This window comes from Erinaceus europaeus, chromosome 11, assembly GCF_950295315.1.
Source record: "Erinaceus europaeus chromosome 11, mEriEur2.1, whole genome shotgun sequence".
Taxonomy (NCBI): Eukaryota; Metazoa; Chordata; class Mammalia; order Eulipotyphla; family Erinaceidae; genus Erinaceus; species Erinaceus europaeus.
In genome coordinates, this window is record NC_080172.1 from 11,725,138 (window position 1) to 11,740,893 (window position 15,756).

At 37.6% G+C, this 15,756-nt stretch overlaps 1 long non-coding RNA gene across 2 annotated transcripts in view; it reads left to right on the forward strand.

The window, feature by feature from the left end:
* The first annotated feature begins 12 nt into the window (after positions 1-12).
* The window catches only part of LOC132541196 (uncharacterized), a 154,414-nt gene continuing 138,670 nt past the window's right edge, over positions 13-15,756 (forward strand). For both annotated transcript variants that reach the window (XR_009552366.1, XR_009552365.1), the window contains exon 1: positions 13-142. This is a non-coding gene — a long non-coding RNA (uncharacterized LOC132541196). The remainder of the gene's footprint in view (positions 143-15,756) is intronic.

The following is a 15,756-nucleotide window of genomic DNA, read 5'->3' on the forward strand; positions in this document are numbered from 1 at the left end:
AGTCACAGGCACTGGAGTTAAGAGTCAGAAATTGAGCTTATGTGTACAGAGAGATTCACTTTAATATGGACCGTGGGGTAATCAGAATTGGAAAAGAGCGTTATTTCTAAGAAGACTGCGCACAGCATTTCTCACTGAATAGGTGACTCCTTTCTTTTTCTTTTTTAGTGGATAGAACATTAAGATTCTAGGTTCTGGAATAGCACCAAAAAAATCTTGTCACAGAGATAATAGTATATAGTTGAAAAACAAGAAGCAACGCATCCATTTATTTTTTAAAAACTGTTTTGCCACGAATGTGACATCTTTTTCAGTGCCTCTTGCCTTCCCCTTTTTGTTGACAGCTGTTGTCTTTTCCTTCTATCTTTGAAAGCACGGTATCAAATGAGTTTAAGATTTTCATGAGATCCTCATCTTTGTTATTACCCAAAGGAATCATACAACTCCTTTGGTCTTATGTAAAAGAATATAAAAATGAGCTCCCCCCCACTTAAAAAATTATTTTATTAGTGATTTAATATTTACAAAATTGTAAGATAACAGGGGTATAATTCCACACCGTTTTCACCACCAGAGTTCTGTGTCCCCATTCCTTCCCTTGGAAATTGTAGTAGTTCTCCCAAGGTCACAGATAGGGGTTGACTATTATTTGTATAACCATCTGTATTTTTATATATTTGCCCATAAAAAAAATGGGCTTTTACGGAACTCCTACCTCTTACACCCCCAAAAGAATTTTGGTTCATACTCCCAGAAAGGGGGAAAGGTTAGGGGAAGATGACTAGAGGGTTCTGAAACCAAATTCCACCAAGATCCAGAGAGAGAAGAGGAAAAAAGGAAGGACATCTGAAACAGTAATATATGTAGTTGTGACATAAAATGGAAGAGAAGGCAGAACCATAGAAAAAATAGGCAGGGAAGCAATTCCAGAAGCCAGACCTTCCACCTTCTGCACCCCTCAATGACCCTGGGTCCATGCTCCCAGAGGGATAAAGAATAGGGAAGCTATCAGGGGAGGGATGGGGTATGGAGTTCTGGTGGTGGGAATTGTGTGGAGTTGTACCCCTCTTAGCCTATGGATTTTGTCAGTGTTTCCTTTTTATAAATAAATAAAAAGAAAATTAAAAATAGGCAAATGTAGATAGATAGATAGATAATAGATAGTTACAGAAATAATAACAACCTGTATCTGTGACCTTGGGAGAACCACTGCAGTTTCCAGTGAAGGGAATGGGATGTACAGAACTCTGGTGGTGGGAACGGTGTGGAATATTGTAAATCACTAATAAAAATGGACTTTTAGATATAGTGACACTTTATGATTTCCATAAGGATATAAGTAAGATTTCTGAATGTCATAGTTCATTTAGAATGACAAATATGAAAAAAAAAACTATGCTAGGCTGTTTTAAATATTTACTAAGTCTTAGCTTGCAGTATTAATACTGACCATATTTGGGTATGTGTAAAGAATAAACCATCCATAGAATAAAGTTGTTGCTGGGGGTCGCGCGGTGGTACACCAGGTTAAGTGCACATAGCGCAAAGCACAAGGACCGGCGTACCCCCGGCTCTCCACCTGCAGGGGAGTCACCTCACAAGTGGTGAAGCAGGTCTGCAGGTGTCTATCTTTCTCTCCCCCTCTCTGTCTTCCCCACCTCTCTTGATTTCTCTCTGTCCTATCCAACAGCAGCAGCAACAATAAAAGCAACAACAATGGTAAAAATGGCTTCCAGGAACAGTGAATTCATAGTACAAGTACCAAGCCCCAAGGATAACTCTAGAGGCAAGAAAGAAAGAAAGAAAGAAAGAAAGAAAGAAAGAAAGAAAGAAGAAAAAAGTTGTTGCCAGTGCCCACAATGAGTCTTATATATGATTACTCCTTATTAAAGCAGGCATACTGGATCCTATACTAGTCATTCTGTGTGAATGACATTCCCCTGTTCAGCTGGTTGAGAATATATTTACTTCCTGTGTTGCCTCTGAAATTTTAAAATAGACTACTTATTTAGAATTTGAAGCAGACCCCTTGCAGGTGGGGAGCCGGGGCTCAAACCTGGGTCATTGCATTTAGTATTATTATGTGCGCTTAACTGGATGCACCATGTCCTGGCCCCTAGATGAAATAATTTCAAATAAACAAGAAACAAAACAGAATCTATCATGTAAAACTAAGTCATAGAAAAATTAAAAATTATGCTACTGTGCACCCCCAGAAGTGAAAGTAAACACAATCTCTTTCATTGTACTGCATTTATTAAATAGTGTCATGGTGTGTATTCGTAGACAAACTCTGGACATTTTTATTGTAGATACACATGATTTCAAAACCAAGGGCTATGGACCAGAGATCAGGCAGTACAGAACAGGCTCATCAGTTGGTCCCCATGGAAATGCTGTATATTTACTCACATGCTATGCCAAGTTTCCCGTGACAGTAATGAGGTATGCTCTCTTGCTTGAAGATAAATTTTCCTATTTATCAGGCACTATCATTTTGCTCCTAATGTTCAAAGAGAAAAATGGTGATCACACTGCCTGGTTTAAGCTGTAAAGAAAGGAGGAGTTGACCAATAAATATGTGGGCAACTTGGGATAATGATAGTTTACTGTAATTATTTTTAGAAAATCAGACATCAGCTTACTAAGTGGTCTTGTTAATTTATATAACGTTATTTCCCAAGCATGTCAACATTCTCCTAGTCATACAGTTTCAAATGCCAGTATCACAGAGATAAATAAGGGAGAAAGGTAAGAAGAAACCATATCTATGCTCTAAAAATACTTTAAAATCTGACCTGTTGGACAAGGGAGGTGACTGTCCCATGGAGCACATGCTTTGCATGTGGAGGTCCGTTGGTTCCAACCCTGGTACTGCATAAGACTTGAGCAATGCAGGGCCAGGCGGTAGCGCGGGTTAAGCGCAGGTGGCATGAAAAGCACCGACTGGCTTAAGACTCCAGGTTCGAGCCCCTGGCTGCCCACCTGCAGGGAGGGGGCATGGCTTCACAGGCGGTGAAGCAGGTCTGCAGGTGTCTTTCTTTCCACCTTTCTGTCTTCCTCGTCTCTCAATTTCTGTCCTGTCCAACAACAACGACAGCAATAACAATAACTATAATTACAACAACAATGATAAACAACAAGGGCAACAAAAGGAAGAAAAATGGCCTCCAGGAGCAGTGGATTCTTCGTGCGGGCACCGTGCTCCAGCGATAACCCTGGAGGCAAAAAAACAAACAAAAACCCTAAGCAATGCTCTGGTAGATCTTTCTCTTTTGTTCTCTAATTTAAAAAAGTTTACGTATGAAAATTTATTTTTTAAAAAGAAATAATTTGTCTTCCTTTTTTAATAATTAATAACCTTTTACTTTTTAAAATTTATTAGAGACAGAATGTGAGAAGGAAAGGGAGTCTATAGACAAGAGAGACACCTGCTTCACCCACTCACATGCTTTCTCCCAGCGGGTGGAGATCAGGGGCTTGAACCCAGGTCTTTGCACATTATAATATGCACACTCAACCAGATACACTACTGTGTGACTGTGTGGCCTATTTATTCTCTCTCTCCCTTTCCCTCCCTCCCTTTTAAAACTTCTTTCTTTCTGTAAAAATCTTAAAATGTTTCTTGTGATTAGCATTCAGTTTGAAGATGTTTACAAATGCAAAATGTATGGCACTTGGCAGAATCCTATGTTGTTATGGTGATGGAATGATAGGGAACCACAGCAACTGTGTAGTAGTGGTTTTCTAATGTGTATAAAAGTTACTAAAGGGGGCCAGGTGGTGGTGCACTTGGTTAAGCACACACATTACAGTGCATAAGGACCCAGGTTCAAGCCCCTGGTCCCCACCTGCAGGGGGAAAGCATAGCTGTAGGTGTCTCTCTGTTTCTCTCCCTCTCTCCCTTCCCCTCCCCTCTCAATTTCTCTGTCTCTATCCAATAATAAATAAAATTAAATAAAAAGATTTTTTTAAAAAAGTTACTAAAATGCAGTCCTGAGATTTTTTTTTTTTTTTTTATCCAGGTCTGGGACAGAGTCACAGGAATCTGAATTCCTTAATAAGTTATTTAAAAAATTTTTTTATTATGTTTATTGGATAGAGACAGCCAGAAATCGAGAGGAAGGGGAGATAGAAAGGGAAAAAGACGTAGGGATACCTGCAGCACTGCTTCACCACTCACAAAGCTTTCCTACTGCAGGTGGGGACTGGGGGCTCAACCCAGGTCCCTGCTCACTGTAACATGTGCTCAACCAGGTGTGCCACCACCCGGCCCCAACAAGAGTTATTTTGAATTCAGTGCTTTTCGAACTTTAATATTCAACATACACACATAATATTAAAGCTTTAATTTTGCACAAAGGAGATGGGCAGTAGTGCATTAGACTTTCAAACTCTAAAGGCCCCAAGCTCAATTTCCAGCATGACCATATGCCAGAATTGAATGGTGCTCTACCCTAACAGACAACCAAATACCTGGGAACTGCCTCCCTGCCTTTTCTTTTCTTTTCTTTTCTTTCCTTTTCTTTTCAAGGAAATTAAGATACCTTTTTTTATTATTTAAAAAAGGAGACATTAACAAAACCATAGGATAAGAGGGGTACAACTCCACACAAGTCCCACCACCAGCTCTCCATATCCCATCCTCTCCCCTGACAGCTTTCTTATTCTTTATCCCTCTGGGAATATGGACCCAAGGTCATTGTGGGATGCCTAAGGTGGAAGATCTGGCTTCTGTAATTGCTGCCGCGCTGAACATTAACAGGTCGATCCATACTCTCAGTCTGCCTCTCTCTTTCCCTAGTGGGGTGGGGCTCTGGGGAAGTGGAGCTCCAGGGCACATTGGTGGGCTTGTCTGTCTAGGGAAGTCTGGTTGGCATCATGCTAGCATGTGGAAGCTGGTGGCTGAAAAGAGAGTTAACATATAAAGCCAAACAAGTTGTTGACTAATCATGAACCTCAAGGCTGGAGTAGTGCAGATGAAGAGTTGGGGGGGGGTGTGTCAGGAACTTCCTTTCTTAGTGAAGCCGACCTGTTTAAACTAGTAAATGAGCACTGAGACGCCTCTGTGCTCATTTACTTCCATACTGCCATCAGTCTCTGCTTTCACTCTAAGTAACAGAGCTGACTGAGCACTTGGGACAGACCTGCAAAGACAAAAATATTCAGATATTTTACAGGACATGGCTCTTGCTGTCTGATTTTTCTAAAAGAGTGCCTTTAATATTATCATGAAAGTAAAAATTACCTAGGGGACTTGTTAAAATGCAGAACTTGATTCAGTTTTGTGGAAATCAAGAATTCTCCATGTGGACTATTCTTCTGGGTGAGGTCAATGCTGCTGGTCTGAAAAAAGCTGTATTCTAATTCTTTTTAAAATTTTTAAATATTTATTCATTAATGCATAAGAGACAGAAAGAACCAAAGAATCATTCATGACCTCATGCTTGAGAGGCCAATGCTGTGGCCTCCCAGATTACGGTATTCTGTTTCTTTTTCGTCCTCTTCTTACTACCCTGGCCTGCAATATCCCAGTCCACCTCAGCCTATGCCAATTTCTTTTAGATTCCTTCCTCTGCTTAAAGTCTGTAACACTGATTAGTTCTCCAAGTGATTCCAACTTACCGTGGTCTGTTTTTCCTCCTCCTAGTGCTAAGTTCCTTATATATATTTGGTCTTTAAATATAACCTGTGTTGTCTTGCTGTTTGACTTTTTTTTTTCCTTATAGGAAGGTTAATGGATTATTGTATAGTTGTTAACATGGGTATAACTTCTCATCCCCAGGTGATAGATGTGTTGTGTGACTGGTTATCTTATTTCTTCTAAAGATAAGGATTCTGGTTTTAGAAATCTATCAGTTGGAATGCTTACATAATGCCTTACACCTGCCAAATATTAAAAAAATGTTTATTATATTAATTCCTGTTACACATCTTGAAAGACTTTTTTGAGAAGAGGATAGCATTATTTTACATTATGTAAATATTTTTATTCATTTAATTTAGAATGCCTTTATTATTTTCCTGTAATAAATTATAGTACTATTTTTTGTGATAAGGACTGTATTTCTTCTAGAACAAAACCAATTTTGAAGCAAAATACAAATGTTTAGATTGATGTATTAAAATTTTAACTTGGCTCAAACATTGACATGAAAAGTGCAATTTAATTATAAATTTAAAAAGTGCTTGCTGGGCAAATTGTCTAGAGACTGGAGAATTAGTCGCAATGCTAATTTCGCCAGTTTAATGATCTCATTTTCACAATTTGCATGGAGATGTATTGATAAATTACAATAGCTTATCATTTAAGAAATTTTACAGACTGAAAATATTTTCTTTTGCCATTAAAAGTCACACATTCTCAGTTTTCCAAGAGAGTTATATGAGTAGTTAAATAAGATGAGAAATTCCTTCAGGCACAAAAATTAATCAATTTATTTTGATCTCCTAGTCAATTCAAAATTGCTCCCTGAATTACTTCAATATAGTCCAAGAATAAGAGTGGTGCAATTTTGAAGCTACTTTCAAGAATCCTTAGAGATAGAAAGCAATTATAAATGCATGTCTGTCATTTCAAATTCTTTTTTAATGGATGATTTAACAGTGATTACAAGATTGTAAAATAACAGGGGTATAATTCCACACCACTCCCACTACCAAATTCTGTGCCCCATCCCCATCCCAATGGTAACTACTATAGTTCTTCCAAGGTCATAGTTATGGGTTGACTATATATATATATATATATATATATATATATATATATATATATATATATTTTTTTTTTTTTTTTACAAACTCATGTATTTCTATTTTCTGTATTCCACTTACGAGTGAAATCATCCCACACTTGTGTTACCTTTTTCCTCTTTCCGCTCAGATAAGCGAAATAGCACCTGCCTTTCGCAGGTGTTCTCCAGAATCACTTTCTTCTCAGTGATGGGGAAAAAACAAAGGTTCTTGGTCACAAAAGCTACAGGTCCCAGTGGGACTGAGACTCAGAGACCTTCAATCATCTTCTCCTGACTCTGGGAGTAGTAATTCTTTTTGAGGTGCAGAAGGAAGGAGTTCTAGCTTCTGAAATTGCTTTTCTGATGGATGTGGACATTGGTCTGTCTTTCCCTAGTTGGGTAGGGCTCTGGAGAGGTGAAGTTTTGGGACACATTTTTGAGGTCATCTGCCTAGAAGTCAGGATGGGATAGTAGCATCTGAAACAACAATTTCTCTATGTTTTACCCCAAAGTAAGTGTGATTATTTCAATATTTAGTAGATTTTTAGACATGACAAAAGCACTAGTAAATATCTTTTTAAATAAATGCTGCCTTCAAGGGGGAGATTTTTAAAGAAATTTCATATGTCATTATATCAGATTTGAATAGCTGAGTTCTAAATCTTTTCCTGTGTTAATACATCCTTTTTTTTTCTATTTTTTTTCTAATTAGAACACTATGTTTGGCTTTTAAAAAATTTATTTCACTAATATTCTCATGCTAATAGCAGGTTGAATTAGAAGAAAAAAAGTCAGTCAGCTGACTTGATACATCATAGTTTAACCACATGGTGGAGCCATGTGGCTGCATCCGGCAGACACCAATTTTATTATACTCTCTATTTTGAAATAATTCCAGGTAAATCCAACCAACCCAATTTCTTCTTTCTGTATGCTATTTTCTCTACTACAACTAGTTTAGTTCTTTATTATTCCTCACTTAGCATAATGGAGTCCTCTTCCAGTTTAGTCTTCTAGAACAGTGATTCTCCTACCTTGTTTCTGCTTTAGAATCAACTGAATGGTTTTTTTTTAAAAAAAATTTTATTTACTTATTTTTCCCTTTTGTTGCCATTGTTGATTTTTATAGTTGTTGTAGTTATTATTGTTGTTATTGATGTCGTCGTTTTTAGATAGGACAGAGAGAAAAATGGAGAGAGGAAGGGAAGAGAAAGATAGACACCTGCAGACCTGCTTCACTGCCTGTGAAGGGATTCCCTGGTAGGTGGGGAGGCAGGGGGTTGAACCGGAATCCTTAGGCCCTTGCCCTTCGCACCATTTGCGCTTAACCCGCTGTGCTACCGCCCAACCCTCTCAACTGAATGGTTTTTATACCCGCCTTATACTTGAGTTATACATGAAGCTAATTGAACTGGCGTCCTTGCTGTGTGGGATCTGGGTATTGCCATGATTAAAGGATCCCCAGACAGTTCTATCCTGAAAGAGAAGCTCCAAACTAGTATTATATATCGGGACTATAGATATCTCTCTATGTATTTAATCACACTATTACTCCTGCTAAGATAATCCCATGGTTATTCATTAGTTTTAGGATAAAGACAACCTCCTTAGCAAGGCAAACAGTCCCTTTCAAAATCTGATCATTCCCTTTCTAGTGTCAATATCATCATCTCCCACTCTAGTAGTGTCAACCCAGAGAAGCTAAGCCGGCAGAATTATTGCTTCTTAAATTCACTGACTGTGTCACTCTACGAGGCTAGTGTTTATTTCCTAGCAACTTATACAGTAGGCACTAATTGACATTTATTGAATGACTAAATGAATAATGCAAAATGCCTTTATCTTACTTAGAACAGGGATGTTTATTTTTGTCAAGCAGATCCCAAATGTTTGCTTACCTTCCGCGCTTGGGACTGTAAAATATGCTCTTAGATTAATCAACAAATGTGAAATATATTCCAGAGCAGACACTGTCCTGCCAACTTAGTCTTTTGATGTTGTTTTCATTGTTGCAGTTGCCAGGGTTTCACTACTATGTGCTGAGTTTTTGAGAGAGAGGGAGAGAGAGAGAGAGAGATGGGGAAGAACACTACTGCTCTAAAACTTCCTTCACTGTGGTGGGAGCTGTATCAAAGCTTGGTGATGCAGGAGGGAAAGCAGGCACACTATAGAGGTGAACAATTTTTGCCAGCCAGGATGGTTACTTGTACATTGTATGTCCTTCTGATCTAAATGATATCAATGCAATATTTGTATTTAATTCAGTAGAGAATGGGCTCTTTACCTGTACCAATGATGCCCTGAAGTTACGCTCTTTAAATTAGTGGATCTTCTCCTTCTTCTTTTTAAATTTTATTTATAAAAAGAAAACACTGACAAAAACCACAGGATATGAGGGGTACAACTCCACACAGTTCCCACCACCAGAACTCCTTATCCCCTCCCCTCCCCAATAGCTTTCCTATTCTTTATCCCTCTGGGAGTATGGACCAAGGAACATTATGGGGTGCAGAAGTTAGATATTCTGACCACTGATTAATCATTTAGAATATTTAGTCAGACCTCAGTTACAAGAAAGGAATGACAAAGCAAAGGATGCAACCTGGACTGGGTGTGAGAAAGGGAATAGGGAAGGAGAGAGGGGGTTGGGTCCAGTGTAGGATGGTGGAAGAGGACTTGAATGAGTGATGGGAAACATGTGCCAAGGAAAGATGAGAAATTGCCCCCATGTGATAACTGCCTTGTAAAACATTCATTCTATATCATACAATAAAAAAATTCAGTTACTGATAAAGAAATAATAGATTTAACAGTAACCAAAATAATAACTGAATTATATTTTGAAGACCTGATAGTCTTGAATTATCAATGATATGCTCTTAGTCAGATTTGTCTTATGTAATATAGTAGTCACAGCCGTAATGCTTTTAAAAGTCTATGAACATGTCTTACTCTCTTTCAGTTCAGTAGGATAAACTATTAGGTCAAAGAAAATGCTCCAACAGAAAATATTGATATATCTGTCTTTTTTGCCAACACAGTGACAAAATGAAAGTTTTTCATTTGTGATTGATAATGGCTTGCTTTATTTTATTTTATTTTATTTTATTACCTTTTGCTTTCTTTATTGGGGAATTAATGTCTTACATTTGGCAGTAAATACAATAGTTTGTACATGCATAACATTTCTCAGTTTTCCATATAACAATCCAACCCCCTTTAGGTCCTCTGCTTTATTTCATTTTATTATTCGCTGTTAATAGCTTGTTACAAGATTGTAAATTTACAATGTTTACTCCCGCACTGCACCTACCACCAAAGTAGTGTCCCCACCCTCACACCTACCAGAGGTAACCACCAGAGTTCTCATAAAGTCTTAGAAACATTTTGCTTATTTTTTTATTTTATTTTTTGCAAGTTTATGTGTTAACAGTTCTCTAGACTTCACATACGAGTGAAGCCATCCAGTAGCTGTCTCTCATCTCTTTCCTTATTTTGCTAAGCATAATCATCTCTATCACCTCTCATTCCATCTACTTTGTCCCAAAGGACACAAAATCATCTTTTTGAGTACAAAGTAGTATTTCATAGAGTATATATTCTGTTTTTTGTTTTTTTGCCAGTTATCTTTCATTTCAATGAACATTTAGGCTACTTTCACTTTTTTGGCTATTATGAATAATGTAGCTATAAACATAGGGGTGCAATAGATCCCTTCAAATTGGTGTGTAAGTATCCTTTGGATAAATGCCTAGGAGTGGTATTGCTCGGTCATAAAGTAATTCCATTTTGATTTGTTTAAGGACTCTCCATACAGCCTTCCAAAAGGACTGCACCAGTCCGCATTCCCACCAGCTGTGTACAAGAGTTTCTTTTTTCCCTGCAGAATGGCAAACACATGTCATTTCCTCTTTAGTTGATGTAGGGCATTCTCATAGGCATGATGTGGAATTTCAGTGTAGTTTTAATTTGCCTTTCTCTAATGAAAAGTGGAACATTTCTTTTTCATATGTGTGTGGGCCATGTGTATCTCTTCTTTTAAAACCATTCTTTTCTTTGGTTCACTTTTTGATGTTTTTTTTTTTTTTTCTTCTGTTGAGCTATATCAATTTTGTATAGAGGTTTGGTATCAGCTGCTTCTCAGATGTGCGATATGCAAATATCTTCTCCCATTTACTGGGCTGCATGGTTATCTTTGTGTAGTTTGTTTTTGATGTGCAAACGTTTTTTCTTTATTTCTTTATTGGGGAATTAATGTTTTACATTCAACAGTAAATACAATAGTTTGTACATGCATAAACATTTCCCAGTTTCCCATTTAACAATACAACCCCCACTAGGTCCTCTGTCATCCTTCTTGGACCTGTATTCTCCCCACCCACCCCCACCCCCACCCCCACCCCACCCCACCCCAGAGTCTTTTACTTTGGTGTGATACGCCCATTCCAAATCTTTTTGTTTCATGTAGTCCTATTTGTTTACTCTTGTCTTCATTACCCGGGCCCACGGGGCTTGACTCTTCGCATACATTTTTGACTCGGAAATGTTTCCCTGTTGTTTTCTTCTATTAAATTTCAGAGTTTCTTGTGTAATATCCAAGTTTTTCATCTATTTTGAATTGATGTTGGTGTATATAGTGTTAGGTGGTGGTCTAATTTCACTTTTCCTTTTTTTTTTAAAATTATTTATTATTAGAGACAGAGAGAAATGGAGGGGGAGGGGAGATAGAGATTGAGAGAGACAGAGAGACACTTGCAGCCCTGCTTCACCACTTGTGAGGCTTTCCCCCCCCTGCAGGTGGAGACCAGGGGCTTGAACCCAGGTCCTTGTGCACTATAATGTGAGTACTTAATCAGGTGCGCCACCACCTGGTCCCTAGTTTCACTTTTCTACATGTGGCTGTTCAGTTTTCCCGGCACCATTTGTTGAAGACAACTTCTTTACCCCATTGAGTCATTTTGATTCCTTTGTTATATATGAGCTGAATGGATCTCTGTGTGCTCATTTTGGGGCTCTTTATTCTGTTTCATTGATCCTAGTCCATTTTTATTCTAACACCATGTCTTTTAAATTACTGTTGTTTTGTAGTACAATCTGAAGTTGGGGAGCATGATACCTCTATATTTTTTCTCTTTTTTTTTTCTCAGAAGTACTTTGACTATTCTTGTTTTTTTTTTTTTCTTTTCTTTCCTTTTCTTTTTTTTTTTTTTCCTTTTTGGTTCCACATAAATTTTTGTATAAGTTTTTCATTGGGATCTTGGTAAGGATTGCATTGAAATTGTAGACTGCTTTTGGTACACGTTTTAATAATGTTTAGTCTTCCAATCCAGGAACAAGGTGTGTTCTAACATTTCTGTGTGCCATTCTCTATTTCTTTTAACCTAGTTTTCCTTGTAAAGGTCCTTCTATTCTTTTCTGAGATTCATCCCAAGGTATTTTATCTTTTTATGGTTAGATTGTAAATGGGATTAAGACTTTCTCTTTCCTCTAACTCTTTGCTTGTGTATAGAAATGCCACTCATTTCTTTGTAATGATTTTTGTATAAGACATAATTTTTATTGAGAAAGGGTTCACATAGGTCAAAATGTTAAGATTCAAGAAAATCTTGTGTCTCTGATTTCAGAGAAAGTACAGAATTGTCATTCAACTCTAAAACATTACCTTACTCAACCCTGTGGCTACCAGAGTATCTTGGCCCTTGTTTTTAGGTCATCAGTATCTGTCTTAGTACAGTTATTGTTTTCCAGGAGTTTGGGAAATAATTGTTGGCACTCATATGTGTCAAACAACTGTAAAATGTCCCTCTGATCATCCCCTCAAACTGTTTTCTTCACCTGGCATGCTTTTTTTTTTTTTTTTTTTTTTTGTCTCCAGTCTCTGGAGCTAACTGCCACCACTATGAATCCATTGCTCTTGGCAGCTGTTTTTTCCTTTATTTTTTTTTCTTTCTGTTTTTTACTCTGTAGGACAAAAAGAAATTGAGAGGGTAGGAGAGTCAGGAAGGAAGAGAGAAAGACAGACCCCAGCAGACCTACTTTACTGCCTGTGAAGCATTCCCATTCCAGGTGGGGAGTGGGGACTTAAACCCAGATCCTTGTGTGCCCCTTGGATTTAGTACTCTGTGCACTTAATCAGGTGTGCCCCCGCCTGGTCCCCATGGCATATATTTTTATGATCAAGCTGAGTAATGTGGGATGTAAGAAATCAGTGAATCACTGTTTTTCAAGTGTTTAGAGCAACTGGGTGTTGCTCTAGTAGTAAAAAAGAATGCAAATACCAGAAATAGGCATACGTAGTCATAAATAATATGGGGGGCAGAGAGATAATGCAGCTGTAGTATACAAGGCTTACATGCAGAAGGGCCTAGGCAGACCCTCACCTGAACAGAGCAATATTCCGGTAAAAAAAAAAAAAAAAAGCTGTCCTATCATTTATACTCAGGCTTCAGAAGCAGCCTTCAAAGAGGTGGCCAAAGTTTTCAAATTGATGAAAATGAATGTTTTTAAAAGTTAATATTTTCAGAGAGCTTGAATTTAGTTGAGTATCTTTGATGATAAAGCCCATGATTGGAATACAGATTATATTTATGTGCAATACTAAATAAGTTGTTTTATTTCTCTGATGCAAATTCAAACATAATGCCGAATCAATTTGTGTGTCTGTGAGATTGGATAGGCCTAATATAGTTCTTTATTAAAGATGAGTAATGAGCTATTACATTTATTGTATTTACCAAGCAATCCTTTTTTGGTGATAAGATTTTTTTTTTTTTTTTTGCCTGTAGGGTTATTGCTGGGGCTTGGTGCTTGCATTATGAATCCACTGCTCCTGGAGGCTGTTTTTTCTCTTTTGTTGCCCTTATTGTCTATGTTGTTGTTGTTAATATTATTGTTGTCATTGTTGTTGGATAGGACAGAGAGGACAGAGAGAAATTGAGAGAGGAGGGGAAGACAGAGAGAGGAGAGAAAGATAGACACCTGCAGACCTGCTTCACCACCTGTGAAGCGACTCCTCTGCAGGTGGGGAGTGGGGGGCTCGAACTGGGGTCCTTAAGCTAGTCCTTGCACTTTGCAACATGTGCACTTAACCCGTTGCGCTACTGCCCAGCCCCCGATGTTTTTTTTGTTTTTTTTTTAATTGCAGCTGGGATTATCACTGGGGCTAGGTGCCAGCACTATGAATCACTGATGTTCCTAGCAGCCATTTATTCCATAAATAAATAAATAAATATATATATATATATATATGAGATAGAGAGAAATTGAGAGAAATGGAGCTAGAGAGAGAAGGATAAGGAGATAGGTTGTGTGTGGGGGGGGAGAGCATAATGGTTATGCAAAGAGACTCATGCCTGAGGCCCCCAAAGACCCAGGTTTAATCCCCTGCACCACCATAAACCAGAGCTGAACAGTGCTCTGGTTAAAAAGAGACAGAGAGAGACCTCTAGACCTGCTTCACCACTCATGAAGCATCTCCCTTGCAGTTGGGGAGCAGAAGCTCAAACTCAGTTTCTTGTGCAGCCAATATATGAGCTTACATGGATGTACCACTACACGGCCCTAGTAGAAATATTTTAGGGTTGATTATCCTTGATAATTACAGTGTGTGGCATATATTTCTTGAGTTATGAAAGCATTTTAAAACCTTATGCTTCCATATAGTGGGAGTCTCTAGGTTAACTGGGTTTTGACTCTCAAAATTGCCTTCAAGTCACATATGTGAATAAAAATGGCTCTTTCTTTATAAAAGGTAAATCAATTATATTAGTTAGATTATTTCAGGATTTTAAAATAAAGGTGAAACCATAATTGTTTGAGCTGTAATTGTATTCTTCATTTTCCAGTAGCTTTTCTTTGTTCTGGGATTAAATCTGACCTTTAATAACGACTACTGATGATGATCCACCACACTCACAGAGACCGATCCAAGGAGTACACACCTGATGTTTGTCGTGTTAATCATATTCCTTCTAGGAGTTTACATTTAGGTAAGAAGAATGAGACCTTTATGTTGTGGGGGGAGGATATTAGTTCAGCTGTTATTGATGATTCAGTCTTGGACTGCAGTTCAAGTGGATAGATTTAAAATAAGACAAAGGGAAACCAAAGAAAAAAAGATTAAAAAATAAGTCCTGAAGAGGATCCTCAAATCTCTAATTCCGATATCTGAGGTCTTTGAAAACTCTGATTTTTCTTTTTCCTGGTCTCTGTTGCTATTATTAAAGTAAGGGCTAATCAAGTGTCCTTCAAAAATATTTACAAAAACAACCAGCTCTTGCCTTAACGTCTATGTTTAAATCTGTCTACACCAAGAAGTATAGCATGTTCAAGTATTAACTGAGAAAGAAGCATCAAACATGTTGAATTGTTGAAAAACTGACAATGATTGTAATTTTTGTTGTATTCTCTTAAAGAAGCTTGATGAAACTTTGGTGGGTATTGCATTAAATTTGTATATGGCTCTGGAGAGAATATTCATTTTGATGATATTAACTCTTCTATTCCATGAGCATGGGATGTCTTTCCATTTCTTGATATCACTTTCTATTTCCTTGAATAGTGACTCATAGTTTTCGGTATACAAGTCTTTCACTTCTTTGGTCAGGTTTATTCCTAGGTATTTTATTGATTTTGCTGCAACAGTGAATGGGAGTGATTTCTGGATACCCTCTTCTTCAGATTTAATGTTTGCATAAAGAAATGCCACTGATTTTTATATATTGATTTCTGTAGCCTGACACCTTGCTATTTGGGGGAGTTAGAAAATTACACTCTTGAGAACATAGTCTTATAAAACAGCATTTCCTTAAGAAAAAAAAGCTATTGTTTTAAAATTATAATATTTCTTAGTTACTTGTATAAAAACATCCTTTGAGAGTTTAAATAATTAATACTATTATATTTTTATCATTTTTACTGGGAGGTTAATGGTTTACAGTGCAGTCATTGGCATATGGTACGATTTTTCATCTCCCTGTGAAAGTTCTCTGCAGAACACACACACATACACACAACTTAGGTC